At 42.7% G+C, this 17,387-nt stretch overlaps 2 long non-coding RNA genes across 5 annotated transcripts in view; both read left to right on the top strand.

Moving 5' to 3' along the window:
• The window catches only part of LOC108498232, a 28,999-nt gene that overhangs the window by 9,719 nt on the left and 1,893 nt on the right, over positions 1-17,387 (top strand). Inside the window, exon 1 of one of the 4 annotated variants that reach the window (XR_001875119.1) lies at positions 16,861-17,014. The exons of the other annotated variants lie outside the window; for them this stretch is intronic. This is a non-coding gene — a long non-coding RNA (uncharacterized LOC108498232). Of the gene's footprint in view, positions 1-16,860; positions 17,015-17,387 lie in introns of those variants that run through there. 4 annotated transcript variants of the gene reach the window in all.
• LOC108498253 lies at positions 13,017-14,497 on the top strand. The gene is made up of 2 exons (XR_001875127.1): positions 13,017-13,131; positions 14,131-14,497. It is a non-coding gene; the product is annotated as an uncharacterized LOC108498253 (long non-coding RNA).

Consider the following 17,387-nt stretch of genomic DNA (forward strand, 5'->3'; position numbering starts at 1 on the left):
GAGCCGAAAGAGCTGAAGGAAAGTGATGGGCAGGAAGGAACAAGTGAGCTTGGAAAGTATGGCTCATGCAATGTCAACTCTATTATATGTTAACTGCAGCACTTGCACGATGCCCATCTTTTCTCCTGAGCAGTCCCTGCCTTGGCTGCAGCTCTGCCGTGTGTTCATGGCATGGGTGGGATGTGTTGGAAAGTGCACACAACAGTTCTGTTTGGCGGCAGAGGGGTGCCAGCGAGAGTAAATCTTTGCTGTTCAGAAAGCATAAGCCAAGCTTCTGTCTCTGTGGCTGATAAATCAGGAGCAGGGGCCAAGTGTAATATGAACAGAGCATTGGCCAGTCTGGTCAGACATGTGGGATGTACTAACAACAAGAGGGAATGAAAGCAAAGCCTGCAGGTAGACACCTTTTAAATAATCAAGGCTGACAGTTTTACTACAATGGCACAGTTTAACACTTTGTAGGTATGTGCTACAGTATAGGTGCTGCTTATATTTAGTAGTCTGCAAGCATTACACAGCTTATTTAGAGGAGAAGTTTTATTTCAGGCATTTTTATGTTTGTTAATATAATTACAAATGTAATATCTTATTGTTGCGGATGGTATTGCCAAGGGACAACTCTGAATGATGTACCAAAGACATTTAAATGACCTAGATTAAACTCACAGAGGACTGTGCATTCTAGATATGTTCTCAAACAGAGAACCTTTCCAGGAATGAGTATTTCTGTCACTCCTTATTAAAGACATGTACAAATACTTATGTGATACCTGGGCAGTCAGAGAAGTTGTGTGGAGGCAGAATGCACACAGTGGCTTGAGTCCTGAGGACTGGGCTGGGTTATGGACACCCTGCACACTGTGATAGGATGTTCTGTCCCAAGCCTCAGTTCACCTCTCTGGAAAAAGCATGTGATGCTGTGTGCAGCAACTGGCCTAGGAAAAGTATTTTGAATTTCTAGTGACAAAGACCAATTAGGGACATACACAGTCCTTAAAGCAAAAAACTTCACAAACTGTAGAGCCTGAAATCTCAGTGAGCAAAATGCCTTCCTCCCAGCTCTCACAGGAAGCAAGTTAATTGGGAGGCCAATAACTATAATGAGGCAGAACCTGGGGTTTTGCGTGTGTATGGTGAGATCCTCCCCTTGGGGCCAAACTCCTGTTCCATATTATGAAAGCAGTAAAAGGTCCCCTCAGCAGGTGCTGCATAAAGGCATTTCAGCTTTGCCTTTGCAGTGTTGGAATTGCCAAGCTATTGCTTTCCTGAGTCTCCAAATGAATTCCCCTACTCAATGTGGAACAGCTGTGTGAGAGATACAGCCTTGAGAAAAGGGGTGGCAAAGGAACGCAGCAAATGGGGATTTAATCAAATAGCACAGGGCTGCCAAACGACATCAGCGTGTTCCTGCTCAGCTTTCTTTGGGAAAGGGAGACCCTCTCAGTATCAAAGTCCAGAGAAGAGAGGTAACGTGTGCCACTGAGGCCTTTCTGTGTGACGGGAGTGAGAGAATAGCACTGGCTGTGTCCATTCAGGTCTCAGTAACAGCAGGGTTACCTGCAGTGATGCCCAAGAACTTTACATCCTAGAGAGAGATGGTTCTTTTTTTACCCACCTGAGTGTGGCTGCTGCCTCTGCAGAGCTAACACAGGATGGCTGCCCCAAACACCCAGGCTTTGGCCATTTGAGCCAGGAAGTGGATCAGGAACTGTGATGAGATGGGATAAGTCTGAGAGGATGGAAGCAGTTCTTCGAGTAGACTTTAATTAGGTCATTCCTTCATATATGATTGTAGAAGTAGTTGCTTTCTTCCTCATCAAAGCCTTCCAAAACATGGTTTGCAACAAAAAAAAGCTGTGTCAGGTGAGAAAAGATTATATTAAGGACCACAAATTGAGAGAGTTACTGTTTTTCACTTGCACTGCTTTTATTTAATACTTTTTGAAAGGAAAGTTTGTTGTGTGTCCGGTCTACCTATGTGAATTTTCAGAGTGCTTCCTAAGAGGTTTTTGGCAATCTATCAACCTTATCAGATACTGACTATGCCTGTTTGATGTGAGTGATTGCTTAGTTGTAAGTGTTATGTCTGAAATATAAAACAGACAGGGGAAAAAGGAAAATGAAGAAGAGTTTGTAACAAGCAGAATATAGCTGGCTAATTACTGTGGCAGGATAATGTCTTAGAAAAATCCATACCATTATCAAACTGCCATTTTTTCTTGTTTCCATGACATAAAATTTCTTTGAAATCTTTTGGTTTAGAGTGTGTGTGCACTTTAAATAGTGATCAGAGCTAAACAGCAGCATCTGTCAGAGAAGATAAATGACCTACCAGCAAATCCTCTCAGTTAAAAGCAAGACAAAATCTATGGAGTAGGGGAATGAGTTTTAAATTAGTAATTTCACTTAACTTTGCCCTAATGAAGGGCTAATCTTTGGACCCCTGCAAAACAAATGTGAGCATCTAGTTAGATCCAGCGGAAACCGGTCATTGAAAAGGCTTTTTCCTTATGAAGCCTAATTGGAAGCAAAGTAATTCCTTTGATAGCTGTCTTCATTTACCAGTATCTTTCCCTCTCCCTGATTTATGTACAGTAAACTAACGACTCTGTTAATTACAAACACATTTGTGTGTTTGCAGATTGACAAGTCACTCTGCTCGGGTGAGCCTGGGGCGAGCAGTCCCAGCTGAGGTGCAGAGATGTGCAGTGCCAGCTCTGGGGGGCTCCTGAGCACACACAGCTCCCGTGGAAGGCACCGAGAGAACGGCTCCGAAAAGAGCCTTTCCCGGATGTTGAGGCAGCGACGAGCTCAGGGTGAAGTGCAGTGTGGGCCACTGTGGAAATGAGCTAAATTTCCACAAGTTAAAATCTCACCTGGGATTTCGAGGGTATTTTATTCATTAAGCTAGCTTACTCTTCTATTTTTATACATAATGGCAAAATAAATTTTTTTTCCTCAAATTTGAAGAAATGATAGAAAAAACATTGGACACTTGATTGCTGTAGAAGCAGGATTGTGCCTTTAAGGCAGAGGGAAGGAATGTGTCAGTCACGGCCCCTCTAAAACAGGGACTTATCTTGATTATAGTGTTAGCTTGGTAGTAGAATATGATCTCATCACTGTGAAAGATTACATGAAGTATCAGCTTGGCTGGCCTTGAAACAGCTCTATTCTCAGTTGCATTTTCAATTGCTGCAGCTGACATGGGGTTCTGTAATTTGAAGAGACAGCCACAAAGATGGCTTGCAGAATTTGGCCTATGTATTCAAGTAAAAAAATTCAGGAGTGGATTAAAGCACGGCTGCCTCTGACGTTTTCTCTTTGTTTATTTTTTGTTGTTGGTTTGGTTTGGTTTTGAGAATGTCAAGACCTAGCAAAACTTGAACACCCTTAACTTTACAGTACTTAGAATATACATCAAACCTGAGAAGATAAGACACCTGTCTGGTGGAAAGTCATTAAAGTCCATGTAGACTAAAATGTGAATTATTTTCCACCTTCAAGGAATGATATGCTCAATGACACTAAGTGCATAAGACAGTTTTGAGCAGTAGGTGTTCTGGATGCTGTAGTCAGGGAGTGGTTTTTGTGGAGCACACGATATGCTGTGCTCGTGCCTTCAGCTGTATGTTTGCTCTGAAGCCTTGAAACCAGATGACATCTTCCTAAGTGAATGAGAATTAGGTGTAATTTATTCTTGGGTAGATGGTGTTTTTAAAAGAAATAACTTTCTACCTTGAAATTAAGCTGTAGACTAATTATTTGCTCAAGATGATGAGGGATCTCTGGTGCTGAAACTGTCAGTCTGGCAGAGAAGAATCTACCTGGAAAGTAAATGACAGCTGAGTACTCAGCTGACAAGTCTGATATTCTGAGGCAAAGTCAGAAGGTCTATTAATTTGTTTTCTCTTTTATGTCGGCATAAAAAATACTTTCTAAAATAAGGAAAAAAAGGAAAAGTATTTCTCTGCTAAATCATATGGATGCCAGGCAGGTGTGTTATGTATTTACTTGTTTTCCTGAGCTTAAATTCAAAGAGCACATCAATACCCTGGCCCAAGAGTAAGGATGGGAAAAGGTAAAAAAAAAAATCCACAATGGCCATGGTTTTCTCATGCCCTGGTTCCAGCCATGATCTCTCAGAAACTGGCTCCTTCAGAGGTGGACACACCCCTCAAATCGTATGGAAAGAGGGTACAGACAACCCCTCTGCATTCATTGCCCATTCTTCTCTCACTTCTTTTTCCCTCAGTTTCCACTGTCAACCCATCTATTTTCCCTTTTTCCCCCTAAATTCAGTTTTCTTTCCCCAATCCATTTTCCTACTTGGTGCCTTGATGCCCTCCTTCCTCCTGTGAGCTTTGCAGGTATAATCCTGCAATGTTCTCAAGAATAGTTTGTGCTCCTTCTGTGTTTTCTGCTTAGGGAAAAAAAGAAGCCCTTTTCAGAGGAAAACTTCTGCATGTGCTCTTTTCCCTCTTGCACCAGGAAGGGTGCAATCTTTAAGATTCCTGCCAACACTCGGACTTGCATCCCAGCTGGGGACAGGGTAGGTTCCATAGCTACTGCACATTCCTTTGAGCTCCCCACCTTGTCTGAAAACTCCCAGGTCAGGAAGCCTTTCACCTCTTCCAGGTTAGGAAACCTTGCAGCTATTTGCTCAGTGCACGTGCACCATAATCCCTTTGGCTCTTGAACCTTATACTTTATGTCTTCATTGAGAGCTAAACACTATTTATTTATTTATTTATTAATGCTGTTTTCAGTTTGACTTCTCCAGGGGGTAGTAGGTGCCATGCACTAAGTGAAGCACGTTGGAGTGATGGAGGCCACTTGGGCATGAGTGGAGCCATGGTGTGAGTCCCGAGTCTGTGCAAATGAAACATCAGTAGGCCTGCCAAGCCTAAGAAAAACTGTTTTATTTCTAGGGGTGTATTCCAGAAACTGCATTTGGAACATAGACACTATTATAAATGACCATTGTAGCAGATTTTGTGGCATTTTGTATTATCTTTCCAAAATCCCAGAAGAGGTTCAAATGGGGTTTCAAAAGCTGGAAGGGGCTCTCAGCCTCAGTGTGGCTGAGGTCAGGTTCTGCTGCATTTGTGTGTTTCTGATTCTTTGCCTGAAGACTCAGTGGCAGATCCAAATTAAGGTGGTATCTGAAAACTGAAATGGGAAGAGAGTAGATTTTCTCTGCTGTAAAGAGCAAAATTTCAGCTAAAGAGGAAGGTGTCATGGGCTTTCTGTTGTCTAGACAGTTAATTGAGGTAAAGGATGGTGTAGTCTTTTCTAAACTACTGTTTCTTGTAAAATGTACACACGAAAAAAGCTCTGGCTAATATAACTGAAGTTATATCAAATAATAAAAAAAGAGAGAGTGATGAAACAAGGCAGCACTTGGTCCTATATCTCTGTAATAATCTTGGAAAAGATGGCAAAAAGGTGAACTATAAAGAAAGTTAATGCAGAGCACTCTGGTACAGTGCAATGGGTGTTGGCTCAGAACCACAGTTCATTTGACTTGCCTTTTAATATCCTGGAATTTCTCTGTCATTCTCAGTGAAGATGCTTAGAAATGTTTGGAGCCTAATCTGAAGTGGAGAGGTGTTTTCTCTGCTCCAAGGCTGCAGTGGCTCTCGGGAGGTGAGAGGAGGTTGTGGTAAAACACTGCCCTGCAGCTCTGCAGTGTCTGACAGCTTTTTGGGATGAAAAAGCGTTATGCATCGAGGATCTCAAATTCCTTCCAAGGAATCTCACAGATAGTTGGGAACAGAGACAATGAGTCATTTCTTGGGAGAGGATTTTGTTTTCATATCCTCAGTACAAGGTGTTGCTATAATAATAGTAATCATTATTATGGAGAGAAACAAATGCATTCAGGCTGCAGTTTTGACCCAATCTGTTTTGCTGCTTCTTTGCATTGGTATTTACTAGTGTGAATTGTGTGTTTTTTCTTTCTCTCAGTAACAATATTTCTAATTACGGCAAATGGGAACAGCAAAGAATAGCATGACTCAAGTCTATGAGCAAATCATTTTTCTAAGTATTTTAATTTTAAAGGAAAATGTTTTGTGTTGATTTTGGGCTTTTGTTCTTTTCCCCTAAATATTCTGATATTACTATAACTGCAAGGAACTGGTCTTCTCTGATACCTGTACATGATATTCAGCTAAGAAGAGAAAGAGAAGAAGCAGGAACCTCCAAGACTGGTGGACTGATAAGTCTAGAAGTGGCACCAAGGGCTGAAAACTGTCTCAACTGGTGCTTTGAGATGAACAAAATCATGTGAGATTACAGTATTCGTTATGAAGAGTTTAGAAGCAGTAACTTGAAAGCTGTGTCTAGTGTACCAAGCCTGTGTGGCAGCCAAGAGTACAATGTATGGAGCTAACACAGTGAGGGTTGGAGTGTAAACTCACCTGGAACATAACTACAGACCCTTTTGCAAAAGAGTTAGCAATGAAAGGATCCGTGTGTGGACAAAGCATCAGCAACCTGCATACAATCATGCTCCGATTTGAAAGATCTGTTCCTCTGTGGACAGAAAAAGCTTTGCTAGGAATCAGGGTTTGTCCTCACTGCCTGTTTCAGGAGTACTGATGCTAATTTTGTGCTAAGGATGGCTTAACCACCCCTACTTGAGGTGCTGATTGTTCTTCATTCTGTGCTCCAAATACATCCAGGCTTCACCTGAAGTGTAGAAAAGGTCATCATTGCATTGGAGATCTCGTAGGGATTTTATGTTGTTTTTACAGACCCACCAAACTACAGGGCCTTATGCCTGTTTCATGTGGGTCAAGTTTTTTGGTTCTTCAAGGAGGTTTAAATTTTGTTTAAATAAACCCTGAAGCATCCAATTTTTCATTCATAGAATGTCCAGCATGTGTTACAGTGGCTTAAGAGAATTTGCTTCTCTTGAGCTGCTGAGACAGTGGACATTTTTCATTAGTGCCTTTTTCTTCTCCCTAGTTCTCCTTTTCTCGGTCTCTGCTAATCAAATCTGAATTTAATACTTGAATTAAATTCTAAACTCTCATGTTCAAAGTAGGTTTGTGATTGGGCTGAAATAATTCATTCTGTCCATGCTGAACCCACCTAATCTACTTGCAAGTTGTATTCTTGCCCTTTGTAGTGCAACATTTCTGTCACCCAAGCAAGAAAAATAGATCTTCACATGCTTGGCCGATTCGTGTAAGCCACTGTTTAGTGAATAGACCCTTTGGTGTGTCACTTTTTTTTCTGCTTGTTTGATAAACTTGAGACATAGTTACTTTGAAGATTGGGCATTATCTACCTACTCTGGGAACAGTTCCATGAAAACTCAGATTGGATCTCTGGGCTGCTGACAAGCTAATTCTGGGCATTATTGTGAGCCTCAAGGTCAGCGTGCTTTCAACAGCAGAATAGAATTTCTGGTGCATTCATCTCTCACTTTAAATAGGCCTCTCAACCTGAGCTAGCTTTCCTACTGGTATGAGAATTCAGGCTTATACACGTTGTAGAAGGTTTTAAAGATACTGAGATAGGAAAGGGAGAGGAGGTTCAGACTCTGCAGAGGTGATTAAGTAATAGCATGAGTTTTCACTCTAATGAACCTCCACCCAAACTCTTGGCTGAATAAAACCACCTTCCTGTGTTATAGTAACTGATGTGAAAAGAACTGGTGAACGTTTTTTTGGGGAGATGAATAGAAGAGGTTTCTTGAATAGTTGTTTTTATTTATTGGCAGTACCACAATAAGCCATTTATTGGCAATTTCAATGAGGAGGTGAAGGGGCTGAAGGACAGGGATGCTGAGCTTGATTTCTCCGGAGCAATGAGAGGGTGTTCATCTGAGACTGAAGGCACCAGTGTGATTTGTGGATTCCACTCTTCTCTGCCTGTTTGGGACACCATTTTACCCCCAGAATTCACTCTGGGCAGTTGTGTGCAGTTAGGGGATTGTACTGCTGTCATGAGTGGCTTCTGCTGTGCTGTCAAAACATGCTTAGCTGTTTCATTATTGCCAATTAGTCTTCGGTAGAGTGTGTGTTGACAGTGTACAGAAATCTGGCAAAGATGATACCTGGCTACAAATAATAAATGGTAATTCAATCTCACTTCCATTGTCAAACACAGGTAGTGCTGTTACCTGCAGACTGGAAGTTTTTTCTTTTCATAGAATCATAGAATAGTTTGGATAGAAAGGGACTTTTAAATGCCATCTAGTACAACCCCCCTGCAATGTGCAGAGATATCGTCAGTAAGACCAGGTTGCTCAGAGCCCCATCCAACCTGGCCTTGAATGTTTCCAGGGGTGGGGTATCCACAGCTTCTCTGGGCAACCTGTGCCAGAGTTTCACTATCCTCATCATAAAAAATGTCTTCCTTATATCTAGTCTAAATCTAGCCTCTTTTAGTTTAAACCCATTCCCCCTTGCCCTATTGGCACCTCTTAAAAAAAGTCTGTTCCCATCTTTTTTACAAGCCCCTTTTAAGTACTGAAAGGCCACAATAAGGTCTCCCTGGAGCCTTCTCTTCTCCAGGAGAACACCCCCAGCTCTCCCAGTCTGTCTCCAGAGCAGAGAGGCACCAGCCCTTGAAACATCTTCATGGCCTCCTTCAGACCTGCTCCAACAGGTCCATGTCTTTCTTACACTGTGCCCAGAGCTGGGCACAGCACTGCAGGTGCAATCTCACTAGAGTGCAGCAGAGGGGCAGAATGCCCCCTTACCTGCTGCCCATGCTGCTTTTGGGGAAATAAATTAAAAATTTAAATAATAATTTGAAAATTTAAAATAAATTAAAAGCACGGGTGGTTTCTGGGCTGCCAGCTCACATTGGCAGCTCATGTCGAGCTTTTCATCCACACGCATCCCAAAGTCCCTCTCAGCAGAGCTGCTCTCAGTCCCTTCATCCCCCTGCCTGTACTGATACCAGGGGTTGCCCTGTTCCAGGTGCAGGACTTTGCACTTTTTAGTACCAAGTTTCTGCAAAGAAGCTGAAATAAATGTTGGAATTGTCAGCACTTACAAATCTATAAGGAGGCCATCTCCTCATGGAGTGTCAGGAGAGGCTGGGCCAGCACCCCCTACCCTATGAGCTCAGTGTCCCTCAACAGGTGTTGGGGTGTGCCAGAACACAGGATCCACCTCTTCCCTGGGAAGTCAGCCAGGAGGCCTTGCTGCTTCACACTGCAATCTCCTGTGTCTCTGACCTGCGAATCAGCTCCAGGGTGTAAATGCATTCCCAGCTGGAACTGAAGAGCAGAGTGACTGAAAAGACCAGCAGTCAGAAACGCTTCAGTTCTCGAGCAATGGGGTAACAAACATAAACACAGTAACACGTAAAGCAGATTTAGGAGAACGGGGTCCCAGTGCATTCATCTCCAGGCAATGGAGAAACTGAGAGAGAGGATCTGCAGGAGATATGTGTTCTGATGCACTCGCTGTGCAAGAATGTGTGCAAATTGTTATTTCTCTCTGTGCTTTGGTTTCTTCAGGAAATAGAGAAAAATTGCAGTCAGATGAAATATGCCATGTCAATTATTTTTCTTTCTTATGAAAGATCCTTCCTCTTTATCCACACCCTGCAATATGTGCCATGTTTTGCATGCTCTCTCTGAACACTCTGACTTGCTGACCTTCTTTGGGCAAATGAAAGTCTGATGTAACTTCCCATGAGTCCCATCTGATACAGCTTCCTTTTGAACCCATCAGAACTGGTTTCTGATGACTGAAGGGAATGCTGCAGAGCTCCCACAGTTCAGGTTCTTGTCTGACCACTGACTGTCTGGAAAATCAAAACCGCCTCTGGAGAGAGTGTCTTGACCTGTTAGAAAGTAGCAGAGAATGGCAGCTATATTTAAACTTTAATAAAGGTCTTCTGAGCAGGATTAGGTGTTCATGGAATGTCTGCACTAGTACATGGTATTAAAGTATATCTTAACGTTGTTGCTACTGTGTTCAAGCAAGGGGGAAGACCCTGCGATTTTTAATGAAGTGCTTATGGCTTTGTTGATTGCAGGAGTGTCCAGCTCCTGGTGCTGTGGGACTGCAGAGTTCCTGAAGAGCTGATGCTTAGCTTGGGTCTGCATGTTCAGACTGATCTGGCTGAGTATGGGATTATTGACTGCTGAAGTCTTGCCTTCTATCTTGCAAGAATTGAGTAGAAGGTGTCAGAAATCTTACCGGAGTAAGTTTCTCCCTCATGGATGGTTCTGTCAGCTTGGGATGATATTTTGCAAGATGAGACTCTGGTTTGTTCATGCTAGAATCAGATCTGTGTTTCTTCTGAATCAAGGTCTGGATAAATTAAAAACAAAGCATGGTACCTGATTCAGAGGATTTAAATCCAGACTGTTCATCCCCTACTTTTCAAGAAGTTCAGATCTGAGGGTTGGATTTCAGGAAATTTTCATTTAGGGAGTGACTAAAGAGCTGCAAGAGCCCTAGAAACCAGAGTTCTTTGTTCATAAGCCATGCACAGCACAGACAACAGCAATAGCAGCAATTCACTTCCCTGGAATTGCAAACAAGCTTAACCCTGAGTTGGAAAGGCCATACTCTGGAGAGGTGAAAGGAAATTCAATATCTGAGCTGAGTGTGTTCTGACCTCCTTGGCAGACAGACTGCCAACTGCAGAGTTCTGCTGATGATGGGATGAGGACCCAGCGTTCACTGAGGCCTCCATCAGCCAGGGACACTCCCAGGGGACTCCAAAGCCCACAGTCCCAGGGGTGGGGGACAGGGAGGTCAGCAGGAGGCCCTTGTTATTATCCCCATGGTACTCGGATGCCTTGGAGAGCTTCGAGGTAAAATTTTGATGTCTCTTTTACAATGATCTGTTTCTCTACATAGTTTGAAATATCTGGTTCCAATGGTACTAAAAATTTGCTGTGACTGAGAACTTTTCCAGTGCAAAGTACTTGTTAAAATATAACATGTGTCCAGACCAGACTTGAATAAAGATTGTACTATTCTTCACATTACATTGAAAGTTTGGCAATTTTCTTCAGCTTACAATGTAACTTTCCATTGAAGTCTAATTATAGACTTAAAATAAAAAGTCTTTCCTGTTTTCTAAAGGATAATAGTGACATTTACCAAGTCCAATCTCTATTTTTGAAGTCAGATATTCAGGCATGTGTTGCTATTTGGTACTTTTTTTTTTTCTTCCTTCTTTTCAACAAGTGATTCTAAAAAAGTGTCATCTTTCCCAGGCTGTTTTCTGAGCAATGCCCCAAGCTTCATCACAGTCTGATAAATGTTTCTTCTGGACTATTTATGTCCCCTTTCTAAGGGCTGTATTCTTGTCCCCCTTAGTGTGGGTCTTGTCTCTTTATCCTTAGGGTTGTTATTTAGCCCTGGCCTGTGTTTGTTCCCCAGCTGAAGGTGGATGTTGTGCTTCTTTGGAATCTCTGTTTTGTTTGAGGGAATTTTTCTACAATAGCAAATAAGTGGCGTTTTCTGATAAAAGGAGTGTACTCTCTTCTTTTGAAACCAATATTACCTTCTCATCAGCCATTTGAGAGTGGAAATGTTTTTTACTAACGTATTTCTAATAGTGTTAATGCAGCTACCTGTGCTGTCAATCAGTTTAATTCAGTGAAAACTCTGGGGTGAAGAGATATGGTGGAAAAACTGGTTTCTTTGACTCTGAAGATCTTCACAAAATTCTTTCTGTTCGAGTTTAGCTGATTATTTTATGGTTTTCCACTACACGTGAGATTTATCCTGTGCAAGTCTGGCCAATCAGCACAAGAGCTCAAAGCCTTTAGCACAAAATATTTTCAATGGGAGCTTAATACACCAGATAAAGTCAATCAAAAGCAGCCATTTAAATCTTTCTGTAGCAAATGCCAGACAGATTTTTCAAGGAAGGCTTGTGTATATGCTTTATTTTTTTCTTCATTCATGTTTTCTTTGTCTGTCTTTCTCTGCCTTAAAGATGACAGGCCAGAAATTATACTTTTTTTGATGCCATAGGTTTTTTCTTTTTGTACCCATATATTGCTAATGACTCTTGGGAAATTCATCAGAAGCAAATCCTTGATCATAGTTATAGGAACTTGATAATTAAGGACTTGTTTCTTCTGACATAACATGAGTAGACAGGTACTTTGGATTCAGATGCTGAGTCCACTGCACTGGTCAGAAAATACTTTCCTGTAATGCCATAAGATTTTGCCTTCATTGAAAGGAGAAAAAAATAGATGGAAAAAAGCAGGTGAGGAGGGTAGAAAAGGAAGGCTGTGGTATTTTCTTCCTAAAGAATTTATAAACGTTGGTGTGAGTCTTATCCAGCACAAGGTATGTAAAATAGTAGAGATACTCCTCCTCTATCAAAGTTCATTTTTTGCTCTCATAAATAGTTTATATTAGAGTTTGAAATCTATCCTGAAGGCAGCTAAGACTTGGAACAATTCAGTCTCAGGAACCTCTGTAGAGATCATTTTTACAAAGAAATACACAGCCTGATTTTCAAAACAGAGGGTGTCAGATCAGTAGTAAACCCATGGAACAATATGAGGTTTAGTCATCATCCTTCTCTTCTCATACCTTTTGTATGTTATATATGTGCTATGTAAAATGTAGTTCCACTATGAGAGGTCGGTGTGTTCCCCCTGATTACAGGGTGTTGTTGTGATTTATGGCATGGTGGCAATGCTGAGTCTGGATTCTGGGCAGGCAGGGCAGGAAGGGACTTTCTGCAGAGAGCAGTCCATGTTTGCTTCAGCCCTCCTTGGGAGGAGGTGGCCTGGCTGCTGAAGCCTCCCAAAGGGGTGCAGGTTTGTGTTGTCACTGTTCTCAAAGCATATCCTTCACTTGGCACTACCCCGGGGAGTGCCCCTGAGTGAGCCAGCCTGGAGACCTGCTGGGAGGGCCTGCTGGGGGCATGGAGATGAGCGGGGGTTCACTGGGTGCATTCATCCTAAAACCCTGCTGAGAGGAGCAGTGCTGTAGAGCACATTCTCTTGTGTCCTTCCAGTGTTGTACTCAGGTCTGACTTTGATTTGAGCAGGTAAATGACTCGAGAGCCCATTAGCAATCGTTTGACCTACTGCGCTCCCCATTTCCCGTCCCAGCTCCGACACTCCCTGTAATTTATGAAGCTATTACACTTCGGTTGGAACTCAATTCCCAGGTTTGTTCCATTTACAGAAATTAGTACTGAAAGACATAGCAGTGATGGAGGGCTTGGAATAACCATGAAGTTATTTGTCTATTTAATATACATTTTTTTAAAACAGCATTTCAATATCTGTGAGAACACAGCGGGGCTGACTGTACTTCCGAAGTTCAGCACTTGTTTTCAGACTCTTCAAGTTTCAGGCTGCACCATCAGGGCTGAGTGATACCACTAAAGAACTGTGAAATGGAGAGTTACCCTGTCCCCCCTTCCTATTTCCCTTGCAAAATAAAAAGCAGGGGAGAAAAACAATGCTACTCTGACTTATTCATCTTTATTCAGTTTCTCTGTCAGTGAGGGGATGAAGCGAAAAATTCAGAACAAAGTAACTTAAAAAATCAAAGGATTAAAGCCCCATGTATGTGATCCTGATGAATTGGATGATTCAGAAGATGTTAACCAGAGCAACAGCTGTAATGGAAGGAGAGCCTGTAACAAACAGGTTTTCTGATTTATCGGGGTAATCAAGCATAGAAGTGGGCAGGCACTGGGTGGTACAGAATACCAACATTTTTTTTGTGCTGCCTGGGAGATATATTTGAACCTCTAGGGAAGAATTGCCCTCTCCCCCTTAATTCCCCTGAAGAATCTTTTTTTCTTTTCCTGAAAATGAAAGCAGGGAAGGAGTATTTCCCTGAACCCCTTTTTAAATCTTAAAATGATTACTGCTTGTTTATCGTTGTTGGTAATGTAACAACTCTCACAGGAGACTAATCTTGCTTGCTGGGGACTCCATTCCCTAAGATAAGGGAGGTAATAAGTGTAGGAAAAGTGGCAATTATCAATCTAGAGATGGTGGGCTGCTCAGAAAAATGCAACAAATGCCCTGTGTGTTTCCAGTGTGGTTTAGTCTGGTAGTAACTAATGGTCTTTGGATTGAAGACTTCTAAGAAAAGAACCTACCCTAAAATTATCCTAAAACTCATCTCTAATGCCATTTTCCTTGCTTGACAGTGCAGTGTCCCATCCTCTCTTTCAGCTGTAAAACCAATGGGAACGTGATGCAGACAAAGCTGAACGTGACTTGACTGTGCTGGGGTTCCTGGAGATAACAACCTGTGTCCAGTGTGGTGGGACTGAGGCCTTCATCCAGTTTGCTCCCCTCTAATACCCCCCCATGTCAGCGTGCAGGGAGCACGCCCTGCAGTACAGGCTCTCTGTGGCATTCCCTGAAATCCCTTCAGCAGTGCATTTGCTGGAAAATGCCAAGGCTTGGAATTTATCAGCCTGAGTAAGTTTTCTCCTGCAATGCTGTTTTCTTCCTGAGATCATACCCCTGAATAAAATTCCTACCTAGCCTTGACTGGGTGTTTTGAGCTTATACATGTCTGGTTGCATCATCTGCTTGGTTTTATTCCTTCTGGGTATTTTGCAAGTCTCCCCAGCAGCATGAAGTGCTCATCTCCATCCCATCCACACAGCACCTTGCAAAGCTGCCTCTGTGGGACACCAGCCATGAGCCATCCACGTGTGTCAATCCCAGCCACTCCTGACTGGAAGGAGGAAAGCTTTGTTTTCATCAATAGTACTGGTTTTTTTTCTTAGTCTTATGATCTTTCTCAGTAGCGCTTTTGTCTGTTGTATGTTTATTAAGAAAATAATTTTTGTTTGCTTGTTACAAGAAGAAAGAAGTTCACTGCACACATGGAATAATATTTGTTTGATTTCCTGATGTGGTTCCTGAAGCCAGAGTGTGAAAATGCTGATACTGCCTCTTGAGATGAATATCAGTCTTTTCCAATCTGTGTGCATACAATTGTACAGATTTAATTAAATTTTAGTTATCATTAGTATTTTAGTATTATAAGCCCCTTAGAACAGGGTTTTAGTGGTGGTATTCTTTGCTGTTATTGTAGTTTTTAACCAGATGCAGGATTTTGTGGTCAATAATTTCTCTCTGTTTCAACAAAGCTGTTCCCACGTTGCGAGTGTGCTGACTGAGGTGGATTCCATTTCTCTTCCCTAACTGGATGCAAGTTCAAAATCCTTAGCTTTTGCCATTTGTTCTTTCTGCTACTGGATTTGCTGCAGTTACCAGTGTGAGATTAATTTTTCTGTGAGGGAATAGCAGTCCCAGGCTGGACTGAATTAGGCCGAATGCAGTGTCTTCTTAAATGAGAAACCACCTAAAAATAATATTGGAATAATATCACAGAGCATCCAAACAAGCAAAAGAAATAAAAAACAAATGAAGAAAACAGGCTGCCTGCTGTGCCTTCAGGTGGAGTAAGTCTGGGCTTCAGTAAATATTTTCCCTGGGTTTGTGATTTCATAGCTGAGTGACTCCCAACAGAACCACCTGTTTGCCAGCTTTTTACCAGCCTCAAGCTACTCCTTTCTCCCCTGAGCCTCACTAAAATGTTCCTGCTTTGAGAACCCCCAAATCAAAGCCCCTGAAACTACTGTGGTTGGCTGCCTGGCTGCAGCTGCTGATCCCCTCTTCCTTCCCGGGCTGCTCTGAGCAGCAGCTCTTTCCATCTCTTTGGCCGTTCTGGTGAACCCCCAGTTGTTCACCTTTCACTGCAGAAAGCAGCTCCCCATCTTCTGGGGCATTGCTCTGGTAGCAATTTAGCAATTAGCTCTGGTAGCAATTTAAGAAAACCTGGACGCCAGCTGGGACTTCCAAGGAAGAAAAATAAGATGTGTCTGAGAGAAAACAGGTGCACCACAGCTCTGGGTTTGGTGAGCTCCAACAATACATCTGATGTAGCAGCAAAAATATTTTGGGTAACCTTAAGAAAAGCTGTCTCCTGCACTACATTATCATTAATAATGGCACATTCCTGGTTTCAGTAAGTATATCAAAGATGTTTATTTTAAGGAGAAAGGGCACAGTTTATTTTGTGCAGAACATGTTTGGGAATGTTTGTCATGATGTGTCAGTGACAATCCCAAAGACCTGGTGTTGCCCTCTTTGCCTGTCACTGGCTCCCTTGACTCCCATCAGTTTGCATTCTTGGTATTGAACATCTCTCCCCCAGTGAAATGTTGATAGTTTTTTAACAAAAAGAGCCTTCATATAATTGATATCTGCAAGAAACTGAGCTCCAAAAGCATGTTTTAACCTGTGTATTTTGTAAACACAACATGAAAAATTCACAGAGAATTTCTGTTACATCCTGAGGCAACTGTGAGTCTTTCCCAAAGTAAAGGCAAGGGAGCTCTACAGTGTATAAGGAAGGTGTATAAGGAAAGTGAACAAAGAGAAGCTAGATGGGAATGTACAAGTAGAGCTTGCAGTTAGTATGTCTTGTGCACCCAGCAAAAGCTATTTATGGTGCTGTGGCTCCACAGACTACCTCATGGAGCCACAGCCTATTCTGCTGCTTTAAGGACTTCACCTTCCTAAGCAGCAGAAGGTGCACTGCCCTGGACTTTGCTGCTGGCACAATTAACGTCAGTCCCTGGAGTCCCACCACTGTAATAGTGTGAGCTACAGGATGTGCATTTTCCATGCCCTGAGTTGACCTTGGGTGTGCAAAACTTTGGTGAAGCTTTACTGTGTAGACAAGGCCTTAGGCAGGTAGAATTTGCCAAATGTAGTGTTTAATGAGACAGCCAAGTGAGTGTAACACACAGCAAGTTCAGTAAAGCCCCTGAGGCCTGGGGTCCGAGGAATGTGCTGTGATGTAACAAAGTGTGTGAGTGATCCCTTTCATCCACCTCCCTGGTTAGACTGAACCTGGCTCCTCAGGGATACAGGGAGAGGCTCAGAGCACAGGGAAACCAACAGCCCTGCCCGGCTCCTGAAGTGTCTGCTGGGGCCTCGCTGTGCTGACCAGGATCTGTCCTCCTGTCCTGCTGCTCCCAGCACAGTGGTGTCCTCAGGACACTGGGAGTAAGGGGAAGGGCCCCAGAGCTCTGCTGTGCCTGGCACGGGGCACACCCAGCACAGGGCCAGGCAAAGGGCTGTGGGGTCTGGGACAGCTGTCCAGGCCAGGGGAGGGGTTGTTGCCAGAGATGGGACATGGGCACGGAGGGGGCACAGCCGGGCAAGTACTAGAGATGGCTCAGCTGTGAATTTTCTCTCTTGTTATGAGCTCCTGGTACAGGATGTTTTATGTGGGATCCCCAAATTTGGACACTGTATTTGGTGCCATTATGGAACAATCAAGTACATAATTTTTTGTTATAAACATGGTTATTCTGAGAAGTATATTTACTGGTTTGAACAGTTTTAATCTCAAGAACTTGAGGTACAGGAGTTGAAT

Source organism: Lepidothrix coronata, unplaced genomic scaffold, assembly GCF_001604755.1.
Source record: "Lepidothrix coronata isolate B3197 unplaced genomic scaffold, Lepidothrix_coronata-1.0 Scaffold2, whole genome shotgun sequence".
NCBI lineage: Eukaryota > Metazoa > Chordata > Aves > Passeriformes > Pipridae > Lepidothrix > Lepidothrix coronata.